Consider the following 18,356-nt stretch of genomic DNA (forward strand, 5'->3'; position numbering starts at 1 on the left):
TGGACGGAGGTGGTTGAGACCTGAAGACTTACGTTATTTCCCAGAGTGCCTTTAGATCAGTGGGCTAAGGTGGTATTGAGCCATGCAGATGAACCTGGTTGAATACCTGGTCGCTCACACATACAGTGGGGAGAACAAGTATTTGATACACTGCCGATTTTGCAGGTTTTCCTACTTAAAGTATGTAGAGGTCTGTAATTTTTTTATCATAGGTACACTTCAACTGTGAGAGATGGAATCTAAAACAAAAATCCAGAAAAATCACATTGTATGATTTTTAAGTAATTAATTAGCATTTTATTGCATGACTTAAGTATTTGATACATCAGAAAAGCAGAACTTAATATTTGGTACGGAAACCTTTGTTTGCAATTAGAGGTCATACGTTTCCTGTAGTTCTTGACCAGGTTTGCTCACACTGCAGCAGGGATTTTGGCCCACTCCTCCATACAGACCTTCTCCAGATCCTTCAGGCTTTAGGGCTGTCACTGGGCAATATGGACTTTCAGCTCCCTCCAAAGATTTTCTATTGTGTTCAGGTCTGGAGACTGGCTAGGCCACTCCAGGACCTTGAGATGCTTCTTACGGAGCCACTCCTTAGTTGCTTTGGCTGTGTGTTTCGGGTCGTTGTCATGCTGGAAGACCCAGCCACGACCCATCTTCAATGCTCTTACTGAGGGAAGGTGGTTGTTGGCCAAGATCTCGCGATACATGGCCCCATCCATCCTTCCCTCAATACGGTGCAGTCATCCTGTCCCCTTTGCAGAAAAGCATCCCCAAAGAATGATGTTTCCACCTCCATGCTTCACAGTTGGGATGGTGTTCTTGGGGTTGTACTCATCCTTCTTCCTCCAAACACGGTGAGTGGAGTTTAGACAAAAAAGCTCTATTTGTCTCATCAGACCACATGACCTTCTTCCAATCCTCCTCTGGATCATCCAGATGGTCATTGGCAAACTTCAGACGGGCCTGGACACGCGCTGGTTTGAGCAGGGGGACCTTGCGTGCGCTGCAGGATTTTAATCCATGACGGCGTAGTGTGTTACTAATGGTTTTCTTTGAGACTGTGGTCCCAGCTCTCTTCAGGTCATTGACCAGGTCCTGCCGTGTAGTTCTGGGCTGATCCCTCACCTTCCTCATGATCATTGATGCCCCACGACGTGAGATCTTGCATGGAGCCCCAGACAGAGGGTGATTGGCCGTCATCTTGAACTTCTTCCATTTTCCAACAGTTGTTGCCTTCTCACCAAGCTGCTTGCCTATTGTCCTGTAGCCCATCCCAGCCTTGTGCATGTCTACAATTTTATCCCTGATGTCCTTACACAGCTCTCTGGTCTTGGTCATTGTGGAGAGGTTGGAGTCTGTTTGAGTGTGTGGACAGGTGTCTTTTATACAGGTAACGAGTTCAAACAGGTGCAGTTAATACAGGTAATGATTGGAGAACAGGAGGGCTTCTTAAAGAAAAACTAACAGGTTTGTGAGAGCCGGAATTCTTGCTGGTTGGTAGGTGATCAAATACTTATGTCATGCAATAAAATGCAAATGAATTACTTAAAAATCATCCAATGTGATTTTATGGATTTCTGTTTTAGATTCCGTCTCTCACAGTTGAAGTGTACCTACGATAAAAATATTACAGACCTCTACATGCTTTGTAAGTAGGAAACACTGCAGATTTTGCAGGTTATCAAGTACTTGTTCTCCCCACTGTATGTGCAAGTCCAAGACCATATAGACATGAAAAACACCCCTTGGCAAGATAACCATAGTCTATAATACTGTTCTCCTTGCCCCCTGCAGTGTCCAAACGAGATAAGCAGGAACTCGTGCAATCCATGGTGGCCCAAAATTTATGTCCAGCCTGGCCCCAGCTGTACACACACACACACACACACACACACACACACACACACACACACACACACACACACACACAAGACCTCATAGTTTGACCAATTTGACTTCAGATTCCGCCGTTTGTCCACATTTCTCCAAACGTCAAACATTTTGAAGTTGCTCCAAATGTCAAATTTCGAGGTGTTTTGGACACCACAGGTTGTACCCCTGCTGTCACATGTTTAGGCATTCATTTTGAATGGTTAAGTTAAGGGTTAAGGTTTGGAATAGGATTTTTTTTTAATCAAAGGAGTGCCTATACTTGGCTTTGAACACACCCTGAAGGTGGCTGAAGTTGAGGTCATTCTGAATTAGTTTGGGGTTAAAACAAAAACAACTCCACAGTTAAGTTTAGGCCATCATTCTGAATGGTTAAGGTTTGGGAAAGGGTTAAAACAAAAACATTTAAAACAAGTGTCTGTCACTGGGACTGAATATACAACCTTCAGAGCTGGAGCTCGCAGTTTACACCCATCTGCCACCCCGGTCCGCAACGCTCACTGTTGCCCTTAATGGCCAGTTTTGGGTACCTGGATGGATGTCGGATGTCAAAGTGGATCATGAGCGACCTGGCTGCACACACACACACACACACACACACACACACACACACACACACACACACACACACACACACACACACACACACACACACACACACACACACACACACACACACATACATACATACATACATACATACATACATACGTATATACACTCAAGCAAGCATAACCAAACACATATACACACATCCTGCCAGGCCCCAGCTGTGCTCACACACACACACTGAGGCATGATGGATGGGGAGGCAGATGAACAAAACCCCCACTGGATGTAGATGGATAAAAACAGAGGGATGAATTAAGCAGCAGCAAGACGGTTGAAAAATAGTGGTGAAGTTATATTTTACTAGAAACAATGGCTATATATTATTCATGTAAAAGTTTTAAAAATGTATGTACCAATTCCAGATTGCTCCTGTAATGGAGAATACATTGGTTGTGATTTATCATTCAACTTCACCTGTCCAAGAAAACTACCATAGTAGGTTCATCAGTTGGATAAATCAGTATCCCCGATGGACACTTTTAACCAGTATGAGTCTGAAAGGAAAATATCCCATGGTGATATTGGATTTCTTTTGATGTGGTGTACAGTATTCACAGAGGGGTTACAATGTTATTCTACATTGGTTTTACCTTCAATTTAATCCATGCATTTACATAACTCTACTTCATTACACTGCTAGAAAGACCTGGATGCGTTTTTAGAAGTGATGGTTTGAGAGGCTGACCAAAACACGTGTGAGTGAAGATCCTATCCTGTAGACAAGTGTGACAGTATTTTAATACTGAGCCGAAAACAACATAGGTGCTGCTGTACGACTGTTTTAATCTGGATTAGTGTTTCTCTCCCAGGACTCTAATAATCCGATTATTCAGAGTTCGCTTGGCGCTTCTTCAAGGGGGAGAAGATGATGGAGACGCGAAGCAAGGGCTCCTCGGTTATATGGCGGTGTCTCGGCGCATACCGTTACTGTTCATGCTGGTTCAGGCGATCTGCACTTCTGAAGTGAGGCTACGAGAGGCTATCCGTGCTATTAAATCGATTGGAAGTTTTTTTCTACGTCATGCAAAGCAAATCGAACGCGTCCCTATGCAAAACGTGAGCAAAGTTATTTTAACAGGGTTTCTATTCTAGTCAGTCCACTGCAGTGCATCCCTGTGCAGTATTCGGACATATAGAATGCTGCGCTCTGCTCTGCAGTCAGACTGCGGCTTTGACAGAGTTTTGAGAGCGAAATCGAAAGACAACTGAATTTAATGAGAGTGACTTGGGTCTTTTTCCATACCTGTCAATCAACGGGGATAGCGGTATCGACTATAGCCTACATTATGGGTCCTTCATTGTCGTTTTGATGGTGTTCAGGTGAGTAGCCCTAAATTCGAGTGGGTAGGCTATGTTTTGACATCGCCAAAGATATTGAAATAAATATATGTTTTATCAACAAAATATAGGCCTTTGTTTAGCAGTTATTTAGCCTACATGGCTGAGCCCTGAAATTGGACTTGAATTAGCCCATATTGAAGTTTGATCATGTTTACATTTTCCATGTAGGCCTGTAGACGTTTGAATAACAAAAACGAATTATAAATTACATTTATACCTATGGGTGTCATGGGAATAATAACCAAAACCAAAACACAATATGTCTGATGCAACCGGTGGATAAACACTCATCAACCACTTTTGTGTGTAGCCTTATGCCCTAATGTCAGGACAGCTTTATTGTTCTCCAGGATAATCCCATCAGATTATTTGTCTGATGTAGGAATAGGATGCCCATCAATTAGACATAATTCGTTTAATCCAGACTTAGTTAGATTTCTCTGCCTGCCTGCCCTCCTGCCAGGGCCCCACATTAAGAGGCCTACACAGGCATGCACAGGTCAGGTAAGGACAGTGGTGTTTAGTTTATCAGGATCCCCGTAAACTACTAAAAATGCAGCAGCTTCTCTTCCTGGGATCCACATAAAACATACAAATACAGGGCCTTCATTACATTACATCTTAAAGGGGGGGGGGGGGCTTCAGAAAGTATTCATATGTATTTTGTTGTGTTACAGCCTGAATTCAAAATGAATTACATCTATTTTTTCTCTCTCAGCCATCAACACACTCCCCCATAATTACGAAGTAAAAACATGCTTTACATTTTCCGGGCACATTGTTTCATGAAGAAATACATAAATACTCTATCTCATTTAAATAGTATTCACACCCCTGAGTCAATACATGTTAGAATCACATTTGGCAGCGATTAAATCTTTGCAAACCAGGGTTGTACAATATTTGTGCACATTATTCTTTAAAAATTCTTCAAGCTCTGTTAAATTGGTTGTTGATCGTTGCTAGACAGCCATAGATTTTAAGACGATTTAAGGTCAAAACTGTAACTAGGCCACTCAGAAACATTCAATGTCGTCTTGGTAAGAAGCTCCAGTGTATATTTGGCCTTGGGTTTTAGGTTATTATCCTGCTGAAAGGTGAATTTGTCTTCCAGTGTCTGGTGGAAAGCAGACTGAACCAGGTTTTCCTCTAGGATTTTGCCTGTGCTTAGCTCTATTCTGTTGTTGTTTTTTTTATCCTAAAAAGTTATTGCCAATGACAAAAGTTATTGCCAATGACAAGTATACCCATAACATGATGCAGCCACCATCATGCTTGAAAATATGAAGAGTGGTACTCAGTGATGTGTTCTATTGGATTTTCCCCAAACATAACGCTTTGTATTCAGGACATAAAGTACATTTCTTTGCCATATTTTTTGGCAGTTTTACTTTGGAGCCTTATTGCAAAGAGAATGCATGTTTTGAAATATTTTTATTCTGTACAGGCTTCTTTCTTTTCACTATGTCATTTAGGTTAGTATTGTGGAGTAACTACAATGTTGTTGATCCATCTTCAGTTTTCTCCTATCACAGTCATTAAACTCTGTAATGGTTTTAAAGTCACCATTGGCGTCATGGTGAAATCCCTGAGCGGTTTTCTTCCTCTCCGGCAACTGTGTTCAGAAAGACGCCGTATATTTGTAGTGAGTGGGTGTAGTAGTACACCATCCAAAGTGTAACTTCCCCATGCTCAAATAAATATTACATTTCAGCTTTTTTCTTCTTCTTCCCATCTGCCAATACGTGCCCTTCTTTGCGAGGCATTGGAAAACCACCCCGGTCTTTGTGGTTGAGTATGTGTTTGACATTCAATGCTCAACTGAGGGACCTTACAGATCATTTTATTTTATGCGGGGTACAGAGATGAGATAGTCATAAAAAAATCACGTCAAACATTATTGCACACAGAGTGAGTCCATGCAACTTATTAAGTGACTTGTTAAGCACATTTTCACTCCTGAATTTATTTAGGCTTACCATAACAAAGGGCTTGAATACTTATTGACTCAAGACATTTCAGATTTAAATTTTTTATTAATTTGTAAAGATTTATAAAATATAATTCCATTTGGACATTATGGGGTATAGTGTGTAGGCCAGCGACAAAACAATCTCAATATAATCCATTTTGAATTCAGGCTGTAACACCTCAAGATGTAGAAGAAGGTAAGGTGTGTGAATACTTCCTGAAGGCTCTGTACATGACAAAGTACAGAACAGATAGACGAGGACATGAAATAACATTGTATATACAATATATACACAACAAAAATACTATTTACACACTATTATTACATACTCATATTCTTATATACAGTTCAATTAGATCTTTAGAAAGAGGAGAGGAAGCTGTGATACAATATATATATATATTTTGGACTAAGTTTAATCTGAAACATCTGGACACAGAGTTGAGGGGAGGAGAGGAGGGGAGCAAGCTGCCCAGTAAGTATGCCAGAGGTGGCCTAGCTGCTTTGGTCTCTGTAAACTCATCGAAGTCAGTCCTCTTACATTACTTCTCCTGAAATCAACTATTCACCTTGGTCTCCTATCTCTTCCCTTGGACAGTCACCCATAGAGGACAGTAGTCAACTTTTCACCTTGGTCTCCTATCTCTTCCCATGGACAGTCACCCATAGAGGACAGTAGTCAACTTTTCACCTTGGTCTCCTATCTCTTCCCATGGACAGTCACCCATAGAGGACAGTAGTCAACTTTTCACCTTGGTCTCCTATCTCTTCCCATGGACAGTCACCCATAGAGGACAGTAGTCAACTTTTCACCTTGGTCTCCTATCTCTTCCCATGGACAGTCACCCATAGAGGACAGTAGTCAACTTTTCACCTTGGTCTCCTTTCTCTTCCCATGGACAGTCACCCATAGAGGACAGTAGTCAACTATTCACCCTGGTCTCCTGTCCTTGTTCAACACACCACATCGATACAGTATGCATAGCGTTCTAATCAATATGACCATTTTCTCACACGATACTGCAGAAACAGTGCTGTTACACATTGACTGTGGCTAACCAGGTGTAGGTGAGAATTGCAGATAACCTTGACAGACGATGGCTGTCAGAGTTGCAGTAGGCCTATAGATCCAGCCTGTACACAAACGGAATACTACTCATACCAACTAAAAATAGTACATGTTTTCGTTAATGTATTAATTATGTATCTTCTTATAATGATGAATAAAGAATTGAAGCATGCATTCTTTTTAGTCCGTATGGCTAACTCACTACCCACAGAATTCCATGGACCCATATCAGTGCCTGTGGCTGCAGTTTCAGTTTCTACTAAACCTGTCCACTAAGGAGTATGTCTGAAATGCTGCCAAACGTTTGCTGACTCAAGGATTTCGAAGGTAGAGAGTTTTACTATCCCTGTCAGTGTGGATTGATCTAGATTGACTGTGAAGTCAAAATTGATTAAGATAATGCCATTGGTATCTGTTATAGATTAGACCCATGTCTAGGCTCTCACATCAGCCTGATTGTATACAGTGGTTCAGTATGAAAGGCTAAAGGTTCTCAATCTCAATTGGTTCTATCCTGATTCCTCTTTTCCTCTGTCCTTGTCTCCTTCTCAAAGCACATTAGAGCAGGATATATGTATTTTTTCAAGGGGATAGGTCAGCTATCATTTCCAATCCCCTTTTTATATATATAGACTACCGTTCAAAAGTTTGGGGTCACTTAGAAATGTCCTTGTTCTTTAAAGAAAAGCACATGTTTTGTCCATTAAAATAACATCAAATTGATCAGAAATACAGTGTAGACATTGTTAATGTTGTAAATGACCATAGTAGCTAGAAACGGCTGACTTTTCATGGAATGTCTATATGGCTTTTTTGCAACTCTGCCTAGAAGGCCAGCATCCCGGAGTCACCTCTTCACTGTTGACGTTGAGACTGGACAGAGGAACTCTGCCTAGAAGGCCAGCATCCCGGAGTCACCTCTTCACTGTTGACGTTGAGACTGGACAGAGGAACTCTGCCTAGAAGGCCAGCATCCCGGAGTCACCTCTTCACTGTTGACGTTGAGACTGGACAGAGGAACTCTGCCTAGAAGGCCAGCATCCCGGAGTCACCTCTTCACTGTTGACGTTGAGACTGGACAGAGGAACTCTGCCTAGAAGGCCAGCATCCCGGAGTCACCTCTTCACTGTTGACGTTGATACTGGACAGAGGAACTCTGCCTAGAAGGCCAGCATCCCGGAGTTACCTCTTCACTGTTGACGTTGAGACTGGTGTTTTGCAGGTACTATTTAATGAAGCTGCCAGTTGAGGACTTGTGAGGCGTCTGTTTCTCAAACTAGGCACTCTAATGTACTTGTCCTCTTGCTCAGTTGTGCACTGGGGCCTCCCACTCCTCTTTCTATTCTGGTTAGAGTCAGTCTGTGCTGTTCTGTGAAGGGAGTAGTACACAGCGCTATAAGAGATCTTCAGTTTCTTGGCAATTTCTCACATGGAATAGCCTTCATATCTCAGAACATTTAATAGACTAATGAGTTTCAGAAGAAGGGTCTTTGTTTCTGGCCATTTTGAGCCTGTAATGGAACTCACAAATGTTGATGCTCCAGATACTCAACTAGTCTAAAGAAGGACAGTTTTATTGCTTTTTAATCAGAACAACAGTTTTCAGCTGTGCTAACATATTTGCAAAAGGGTTTTCTAATGATCAATTAGCCTTCTAAAATGATGAACTTGGATTAGCTAATACAACATGCCATTGGAACACAGGAGTGATGGTTGTTGATAATGGGCCTCTGTACTCCTATGTAGATATTCCATTAAAAATCAGCCGTTTCCAGCTACCATAGTCATTTACAACATTAACAATGTCTACACTGCATTTCTGATCAATTTGATGTTATTTTAATGGACAAAAAAATGGCTTTTCTTTAAAAAACAAGGACATTTCTAAGTGACTCAAAAAATGTATAACGGTAGTGTATATTGTATTTATTATTATTATGCCCCTCCCCATAGTTGGAAAACTAGGTGAAAAACATAACAATTCAAGCAGAAGATCTTATGTTCCTCTCCTTAAATCTTATCCTCCAATGGGTTTTGCAAAGGAGGTAACGAGAGGGACCCGAGGAAACAAAGACATAATTGAGACTCACCCACTGCCAATATCAAAAGTAAAAGAGACAGAACCCAAATGATCCCATCGGCGGAGCAGCAAGAACTGTGGTCTGGGACTGAGGACATCTGATATAGGTACAATATATAGAGCACATTCATAACCACTTTGATATGTATTATGGCACTATAATTGGTTTCCATTCAGCTTTGAATGTGGGACATTTGTTTGGATATATCTGATGTAGTCTGACAAGCAGTGAAAAGGGTGGTTGGTCTATAGAAAGAGAATGAATAGAACGGGCTTGGAACCGCGCTGATCTTGGCAATTTGACTGGTCAATCATTCTACTCATTCTAGGTTAGAACCATATACATAAACCAGTTGTCCTATCTCTATGGTAGAACAGTCAATGTTTCAGATTTAAAGGAGAGGATCACTGTCCCTGTACTCAGGAGTGTCACTGGCCCAGACTTAACATGTTTAACAGAAATAGAAATAGGAAAGATTCTTCCAAATACCCTGGGTCTGGATTATGCGAGCTAAGTAGAGCTTTGCCTGATATTCATTTGTCAGTTATTATATTCTGAGCCCTCACTCAGCATGGTTACTCATTGGAACGCACACTGTCAACTGTCACAACTGTGCCACGGTGTGCTATGACAGTGTGTGTGCATGTACTTTGTGTGTGTGTGTTCAGCCAGTCAGTCACTGTGTAAGCCTATGTATGTGTGTGTAAGCATGCAATGTGTATGTGTGTCTGTCTGGCTATGTGTGTCTGGCAGTGTGTATTCCCTGTGATTCACATCCTAAGTGACATACAGCTTTTAATATGGAGGATTAAAGATAATCCAGTCTGACATGTGACCCATGGTGATGATGGTAACTGTCTCGTTGACATGTGACCCATGGTGATGATGGTAACTGTCTCGTTGACATGTGACTCATGGTGATGATGGTAACTGTCTCGTTGACATGTGACTCATGGTGATGATGGTAACTGTCCTTGTTGGCATGTGACTCATGGTGATGATGGTAACTTTGTCCTCGTTGACATGTGACTCATGGTGATGATGGTAACTTTGTCCTCGTTGGCATGTGACTCATGGTGATGATGGTAACTTTGTCCTCGTTGGCATGTGACTCATGGTGATGATGGTAACTTTGTCCTCGTTGGCATGTGACTCATGGTGATGATGGTAACTTTGTCCTCGTTGGCATGTGACTCATGGTGATGATGGTAACTTTGTCCTCGTTGGCATGTGACTCACGGTGATGATGGTAACTTTGTCCTCGTTGACATGTGACTCATGGTGATGATGGTAACTTTGTCCTCGTTGGCATGTGACTCATGGTGATGATGGTAACTTTGTCCTCGTTGGCATGTGACTCATGGTGATGATGGTAACTGTCTCGTTGACATGTGACTCATGGTGATGATGGTAACTTTGTCCTCGTTGACATGTGACTCATGGTGATGATGGTAACTTTGTCCTCGTTGGCATGTGACTCATGGTGATGATGGTAGCTGCGTCCCTCATCGCACCTTATTTCCTACAAAGTGTATTATTTTTCCCCAGGGCCCTTTTCCCCAGTACTCCGTTTGGGACTCATATGAGGTTCAGCTCTTGAGTTAGCATTAGCATAGCATTAGCATCACCTTCTATTTCTAATCTCCCTATAAGACAATGATTGACAGGTGGAGACAAGTAGGTGAAAGCTTGTTTCACTTTTACAGATTTTCCACTCCGACAGGACTCCCTGATTTCCCTAGGGAGAGTCCATTGAGTTGATTAGGCCTAATGTCAGCAGTGCACCAGGGGTGTGTCAAATGGCAACATTTTCCTTATACAGTGCACTACTATTGACCAGAGCCCTATAGGCCCGGGTCAAAAGTAGTGTACTATATAGGGAAAAAGGCACCATTTAGGACACACTGCAGCACTCAGCGTTCTGGAAGGAAACCAGCTCTGTTTAATGACCACCCGCCCCTCTCTAGAATTTGCATAACCATAGCTGACTGGTTAAATTCATCTTTGACTCATTATGGCAAAATGTACGAGGCTCTTTCCTCGGCTGCAATGTGTCATCAGCTTAACAAACTGTTTGATGTGTGTGTGTGCTTTCAATAAACATGGTGTTCTATCGTAGCGGGCTGTCAATGTGTGTCTAGAGGCACTCGTCATCCTCCGCAGTGTTTGGAATGTCTATTTTCCTCTCTCTCTCTAAGACACACACACATACACACCCGCAACACACAATCCGTGTGTAAACCTGTAATCTGACTGGGGTAATGGTCCATAATGAGAGATTAGGAGTGTCCGCCCTTGGACAACAGTGGGATTAAACCCTAAATTCGTTCACTGTCCTACTTCTCAGATTAATCCAGAAAGTGAAGGGACTCACCAATGTTGGAATCTCTCTCTTTCTCTCTCTGTAGGACACACACACACACACTCACACACGCGCAAGCATGCACGCAGACATGCACGCAGACATGCACAAGTGCACACTCAAAACAGTTTGCTTCAGAAGGGAACAGCCCACCATGCCGCCTACCACCCACCCATATTCTATTTATATTTACATCCACAGTCAGGGCTGATGCTGCCTGACAGACCAGAGCAGTTCCCCTCTTCACCTAGAGGGAAGGAGGAAAGGAAAAGATAGAGGAGAGGAGAGGAGAGGAGAGGAGAGGAGAGGAGAGGAGAGGAGAGGAGAGGAGAGGAGAGGAGAGGAGAGGAGAGGAGAGGAGAGGAGAGGAGAGGAGAGGAGAGGAGAGGAGAGGAGAGGGTGAAAAGGAAAGGGAGGAGAGCGATGGGAAGAGAGGAGATGGTGAGAGGGAAAGGGAGGAGAGCGATGGGAAGAGAGGAGATGGTGAGAGGGAAAGGGAGGAGAGCGATGGGAAGAGAGGAGATGGTGAGAGGGAAAGGGAGGAGAGGGATGGGAAGAGAGGAGATGGTGAGAGGGAAAGGGAGGAGAGCGATGGGAAGAGAGGAGATGGTGAGAGGGAAAGGGAGGAGAGGGTGATAAGGAAGAATAGAGGAGATAGTGAGAGGGAAAGGGAGGAGAGCGATGGGAAGAGAGGAGATGGTGAGAGGGAAAGGGAGGAGAGGGATGGGAAGAGAGGAGATGGTGACAGGGAAAGGGAGGAGAGCGATGGGAAGAGAGGAGATGGTGAGAGGGAAAGGGAGGAGAGCGATGGGAAGAGAGGAGATGGTGAGAGGGAAAGGGAGGAGAGTGATGGGAAGAGAGGAGATGGTGAGAGGGAAAGGGAGGAGAGCGATGGGAAGAGAGGAGATGGTGAGAGGGAAAGGGAGGAGAGCGATGGGAAGAGAGGAGATGGTGAGAGGGAAAGGGAGGAGAGCGATGAGAAGAGAGGCGATGGTGAGAGAGAAAGGGAGGAGAGCGATGGGAAGAGAGGCGATGGTGAGAGGGAAAGGGAGGAGAGCGATGGGAAGAGAGGAGATGGTGAGAGGGAAAGGGAGGAGAGGGTGATAAGGAAGAATAGAGGAGATAGTGAGAGGGAAAGGGAGGAGAGCGATGGGAAGAGAGGAGATGGTGAGAGGGAAAGGGAGGAGAGGGATGGGAAGAGAGGAGATGGTGAGAGGGAAAGGGAGGAGAGCGATGGGAAGAGAGGAGATGGTGACAGGGAAAGGGAGGAGAGCGATGGGAAGAGAGGAGATGGTGAGAGGGAAAGGGAGGAGAGCGATGGGAAGAGAGGAGATGGTGACAGGGAAAGGGAGGAGAGCGATGGGAAGAGAGGAGATGGTGAGAGGGAAAGGGAGGAGAGCGATGGGAAGAGAGGAGATGGTGAGAGGGAAAGGGAGGAGAGGGTGATAAGGAAGAATAGAGGAGATAGTGAGAGGGAAAGGGAGGAGAGCGATGGGAAGAGAGGAGATGGTGAGAGGGAAAGGGAGGAGAGCGATGGGAAGAGAGGCGATGGTGAGAGGGAAAGGGAGGAGAGCGATGGTAAGAGAGGAGATAGTGAGAGAGAAAGGGAGGAGAGAGATGGGAAGAGAGGAGATGGTGAGAGGGAAAGGGAGGAGAGCGATGGGAAGAGAGGAGATGGTGAGAGGGAAAGGGAGGAGAGCGATGGGAAGAGAGGAGATGGTGACAGGGAAAGGGAGGAGAGGGATGGGAAGAGAGGAGATGGTGAGAGGGAAAGGGAGGAGAGGGATGGGAAGAGAGGAGATGGTGAGAGGGAAAGGGAGGAGAGGGATGGGAAGAGAGGAGATGGTGACAGGGAAAGGGAGGAGAGGGATGGGAAGAGAGGAGATGGTGAGAGGGAAAGGGAGGAGAGGGATGGGAAGAGAGGAGATGGTGAGAGGGAAAGGGAGGAGAGGGATGGGAAGAGAGGAGATTGTGACAGGGAAAGGGAGGAGAGGGTGATAAGGAAGAAGAGAGGAGCGAGAAGAGATGGACGTGGACGAGACAGGAAGGGAGAGGAAAAGAAAAGAAACAAACAAAATGATAGAGAAGAGGAGAAGGGGCTGAACCTAAAGCCATTAGTCAGGGACAGGGCACTCTAGTGTTTGATGGTGTGGGGGGAACAGTCTGTCTAGTGTTGGATGGTGTGGGAGGTGCAGTTTGTCTAGTGTTGAATGGTGTGGGGGTAACAGTCTGTCTAATGTTGGATGGTGGGGGGGAACAGTCTGTCTAGTGTTGGATGGTGTGGGAGGTGCAGTTTGTCTAGTGTTGAATGGTGTGGGGGTAACAGTCTGTCTAATGTTGGATGGTGTGGGGGGAACAGTCTGTCTAGTGTTGGATGGTGTGGGGGGGGACAGTCTGTCTAGTGTTGGATGGTGTGGGAGGAACAGTCTGTCTAGTGTTGGATGGTGTGGGGGGAACAGTCTGTCTAGTGTTGAATGGTGTGGGGGAACAGTCTGTCTAGTGTTGGATGGTGTGGGGGGGAACAGTCTGTCTAGTGTTGGATGGTGTGGGGGAAACAGTCTGTCTTGTGTTGGATGGTGTGGGGGGAACAGTCTGTCTAGTGTTGAATGGTGTGGGGGGTCTGTCTAGTGTTGGATGGTGTGGGGGGTACAGTCTGTCTAGTGTTGCATGGTGTGGGGGGGTCTGTCTAGTGTTGGATGGTGTGGGGGGTACAGTCTGTCTAGTGTTGGATGGTGTGGGGGGTACAGTCTGTCTAGTGTTGGATGGTGTGGGGGAAACAGTCTGTCTAGTGTTGAATGGTGTGGGGGTAACAGTCTGTCTAATGTTGGATGGTGTGGGGGGAACAGTCTGTCTAGTGTTGGATGGTGTGGGGGGGACAGTCTGTCTAGTGTTGGATGGTGTGGGAGGGAACAGTCTGTCTAGTGTTGGATGGTGTGGGGGGGAACAGTCTGTCTAGTGTTGAATGGTGTGGGGGGAACAGTCTGTCTTGTGTTGGATGGTGTGGGGGGAACAGTCTGTCTAGTGTTGGATGGTGTGGGGAAACAGTCTGTCTTGTGTTGGATGGTGTGGGGGGAACAGTCTGTCTAGTGTTGAATGGTGTGGGGGGAACAGTCTGTCTAGTGTTGAATGGTGTGGGGAAACAGTCTGTCTGGTGTTGGATGGTGTGGGGGGTACAGTCTGTCCAGTGTTGGATGGTGTGGGGGAAACAGTCTGTCTAGTGTTGGATGGTGTGGGGGGGGGCAGTCTGTCTAGTGTTGAATGGTGTGTGGGGGGGAACAGTCTGTCTAGTGTTGGATGGTGTAGGGGGAAACAGTCTGTCTAGTGTTGAATGGTGTGGGTGGTACAGTCTGTCTAGTGCTGTACGGTGTGGGGTGTGGGGGGGGACAGTGTCAGATACCCAGGATGAAGAAACGTGCAGGGCGCTATGTCCCAGACACGGATGCTATGTCCCAGACACGGATGCTATGTCCCAAATGGCACCCTGTAGGGAATATGGTTCCACTTGGGACACAACCTCTACTGTCCTCCTTCAGGGATGTGTGTGTGTGTGTGTATGATTAACATCCATCATCCTCAACCAGGGTGATGTTACTAAAATGAGTGTATTCTTACGTTATATAACATTTTTGATTGATGTTTGATGAATAGGAAAATATCACTCAATGTCGCCTTTCTTTCTTCCCCATGTCTCCAGAGTCCTGTGGTTGAGTGACGACTCAGACTGGGGAAGAGAATGCTACTCACCGTGCAGCACCCACTGAGCCCCAGCACCACCCCAGCACCATGTCTTACTACCCTACAGCCAACCACTGTGTTTGGGGGACCACGTCTCCATAGCTACAGCAGCTAAATATACACATCTTCAATACATGAAAACTGAGAGAGGGATGGAACCATATTTCAGATTGAATGTGAGTACTGTGCATATTAAGTAACAAACACAGTCTTACAAACTGTCAGAGGCAGAGAGAAGAACAGCATGGAGGACAGTGAGCTTATCTTTCTGGAGCGCCATGATGAGGGCGAGGGCCCTACCGTGGCCTTCTCCAAAGACAAGCCTGGAGTCAGGAGGGTCCTACCGTGGTCTTCTCCAAAGATAAGCCTGGAGTCAGGGAGGGCCCTACAGTGGTCTTCTCCAAAGACAAGACTGGAGTCATGGAGGCCAGGGACAGTAGGCCCGACTCAGGCCTGGGGCTAGGTTTGGGGCTGGAGCCAGGCCAGGGACGCCGCTCCTCGGGCTTCCACATCCCCTCTCCCCCTCCTCTCCGGGCTCCCTGGCTGACCTGGCCATGGCCTCGTCACCACCCCCGGCCTGGTGAAGTCCTCCTCCACAGAGCTGCAGACCAAAGAGACTGGTTCCTTGAGAAGCTCCAAACCCCTCCTCAGCCTGGTCAAGTCCCTCTCCACCGAGATCTCCCACCTCGAGCCCGAGGTCTACCTCTCCAAGTCGGACTCCAAGCTCCACATGCACCCCTGGAAGCAGTTCACCCAGACCCAACCCAAGCTCCAGGAGGCTGGTTTTGGGAATGATAGCTGGATGGCACCCCGTCCCCGTTTCACCCACGGAGCCCAAAGGAAGTTCCCTGATGACCGAGTTCGAGGACACGCGGAGGAAGTTCTCGGAGGCCATACAGGACCCCATGAGCATGTGGGGTAAAATGATGGGGGACGAGTCGAGCTCGGGGAGCCCCAAACAGAAGGTGTCTGGGGGGGTCGGGGAATCACCTGCCTCCTTTGGTAGCTGTGGAGGTGGTGGGAGTGGGACCCCATTGAACATTGAAGATGGGAGCACAGAGACACAAGTAAGATACAGACGTGGAACAGACAGTGAACTGGGTGTGTGTGAAACCCCACTAAGGAGACCCAGGAAGGGCCTTCTGAAGCCCTCACTTTCCCCAGAGCACCATAGCCAGCTGGGGGATAGCCTCTACGAGATCTGCACCAACGGAGACCTCATCCAGGTGGTAGAGGTCCAGGGGGTCGGAACCAGTGGAGCTGGTACCAGAGGTCAGCATCGAGGAACCCATCCCCAGGCTCGAGGCAGGATTCCTGGGGTTCCTGTAGCCTCAGTGCCTGTCCGCTGGCTCTTGTTTGTGGGCGTACTTGCCTATGGCTTCTTTGTGCTCCCTCTGCCCTCCTATGTGACTGGGCTGTCCCTGGGGATAGCATGTGGGTTCCTGTTAGGGTTGGTGGTGGTCCTGGTGTTAACGCCACGTCCGCGCTCCAGATCTTTGCCCCCCTGGGGCACTACAGGGGCCCGGTGGTCCCAAGACAACAGCCTGCTGCCCTCGGACCCTGTTGGTGGGCTGCACACAGATGCAGAAGTCCTGGAGGTGAGTTTGAGGATATGGGAGTGGTCACACACACAAGTAACATAGATAGAGTTACAGTAGGACAACACAGACAGATGGACGGACGGACAGATTGTCATAGACAGACAGACAGACAGACAGACAGACAGACAGACAGACAGACAGACAGACAGACAGACAGACAGACAGACAGACAGACAGACAGACAGACAGACAGGCAGGCAGGCAGGCAGGCAGGCAGGCAGGCAGGCAGGCAGGCAGACAGACAGACAGACAGACAGACAGACAGACAGACAGACAGACAGACAGACAGACAGACAGACAGACAGACAGACAGACAGACAGACAGACAGACAGACAGGCAGGCAGACAGGCAGATGGTCAGCCCTTAAAAATACAAAGAAAACAGGCTTTCATCAATTTTTTTATATTTTTATAGTTGATACATTTCTGTCTCATGAACCAAAGCACGAGCCACATGCTGTATGGTAACAATCATTACTACTGTCTTGGTCTCTATAGAGTGGAGGAGTAGAGACCTTTGTTTCTGTGAATGGGTGAGTGAATGAGGCCAGGTGCTGATTAGAGAGGATAGTGAGAACTGAGGGGCTTAGAGCCATGGGGCTGCTTCCGCAATAGCAGCCTATTCCCTTTGTAGTGCACTACTTTTGACCAGGGCTCTGTTAAAAGGTTGTGCACCACATAGGGGATAGGATGTCATTTGGGACACATACCATCTCCCTCAGTTGTAGCCCATGTAGTTCCTGTACATCCTCTGCCCCTTGGCCTTTGATTAGTAAGGAATGAGGGGCTTATAGCCGCCCGGTCCAGATAGATCCCATGTCAGTCTACTGTAGCCCAGGAAGTCCCTGTGTTCCCTCTGGCCCTTGGCCTTCTTGAGCTGGAGCTACGCAGTGCTAATAACCCCCAGAGCCCAGTTTAAAACCCTCTGTATCTAGGCCAGTTGACTTGCTAGTCTGATGGATTGATTGTGGATTGGTTGTGGTTTAACGTCTGTCTATCCTCGTGGCAGACCTGTGTTGTCACTCTGTGCTTTGTATCGTGTCCCATCTCCCAGTCCATTAGCTGTAGCAGCTGTGATATTTCTGTCTTGATTAATTCAGTTTGCTCTAAGCTGAACCCAAGACATAAGAAACACAAATTAGCTCAGTAGAACACTACAAAACAGTCAAATTAGGTTGAAGCTTTTAAGGCTATAAGCCAATACAATGTTGCATGCTGCATTCAGTGTTGTATTTCAGTTTACAGTATGCATGTATACAACTTAGTACATAAAATGCAAGTATCTGTATTTGTATTTATTAATAATTATTTATACAAATGTAAAAACATTACAATACATTCACAGACCGTGTGCCCTCAGGCCCCTACTCCACCACTACCACATATTTACAGTACAAAATCCATGTGCGTGTGTGTGTATAGTGTGTATGCCATCGTGTGTGTGTGTGTGTGTGTGTGTGTGTGTGTGTGTGTGTGTGTGTGTGTGTGTGTGTGTGTGTGTGTGTGTGTGTGTGTGTGTGTGTGTGTGTGTGTGTGTGTGTGTGTGTGTGTGTGTGTGTGTGTGTGTGTGTGTGTGTGTGTGTGTGTGTATGTGCCTATGTTTGTGTTGCTTCACAGTCCCCGCTGTTCCATAACGTGTATTTTAATCAGTTTTTTTTAAAATGTAATTTTACTGCTTGCATGAGTT

The 18,356-nt window shown here is 46.0% G+C and overlaps 1 long non-coding RNA gene across 2 annotated transcripts; it reads left to right on the top strand.

Annotated features, from left to right (window-relative positions):
• Nucleotides 1-3,184: 3,184 nt before the first annotated feature.
• Nucleotides 3,185-7,783, top strand: LOC124022068. Of its 2 annotated transcripts, none has more exons than XR_006836340.1 (3): nucleotides 3,185-3,828; nucleotides 7,102-7,217; nucleotides 7,723-7,783. It is a non-coding gene; the product is annotated as an uncharacterized LOC124022068 (long non-coding RNA). The 2 variants fall into 2 exon arrangements; XR_006836339.1 differs by having other exon boundaries at nucleotides 7,720-7,772.
• Nucleotides 7,784-18,356: the final 10,573 nt, after the last annotated feature.

This window comes from Oncorhynchus gorbuscha, unplaced genomic scaffold (genome assembly GCF_021184085.1).
Source record: "Oncorhynchus gorbuscha isolate QuinsamMale2020 ecotype Even-year unplaced genomic scaffold, OgorEven_v1.0 Un_scaffold_1284, whole genome shotgun sequence".
Lineage (NCBI taxonomy): Eukaryota > Metazoa > Chordata > Actinopteri > Salmoniformes > Salmonidae > Oncorhynchus > Oncorhynchus gorbuscha.